The sequence below is a fragment of the Penaeus monodon genome, chromosome 31 (assembly GCF_015228065.2).
Source record: "Penaeus monodon isolate SGIC_2016 chromosome 31, NSTDA_Pmon_1, whole genome shotgun sequence".
Lineage (NCBI taxonomy): Eukaryota > Metazoa > Arthropoda > Malacostraca > Decapoda > Penaeidae > Penaeus > Penaeus monodon.
The window spans coordinates 10,174,907-10,175,293 of record NC_051416.1 but is presented as its reverse complement, the minus strand read 5'-3'; positions in this window follow the sequence as shown (position 1 = coordinate 10,175,293).

Sequence of the window (387 nt, the reverse complement as noted above, 5' to 3'; positions counted from 1 at the left end):
GTCACGAAAATATCCACGAGGAAAGAAATACGATATCAAAATTAAGGAGACATTATATAGGAATAATAATGATAAAAAACAGAAACGCTGGATATAGAGAACTGTAAGAATAAATAATTGATAGAAAATACAATGAAAGAGAGAAGAAAGGGAATAGAGAAAAGGAAGAGAAGATAGAGAAGGAGAAGAGATATAAATTCAACTTATCATCGACAGAATCGGCAGATATATGCAACACAAGCTTCGCAAATTCCATCCTGCTTTTCAACGAACGAGCAAAATGCAACAACTCACCTGGCAAACAAGCGGCGAAAATAGACTTAAAAATGTAAAATAAAGAGTAATAAAATAGATTCGAATAACAAAAATCCCAATGGCAAAAGAGAA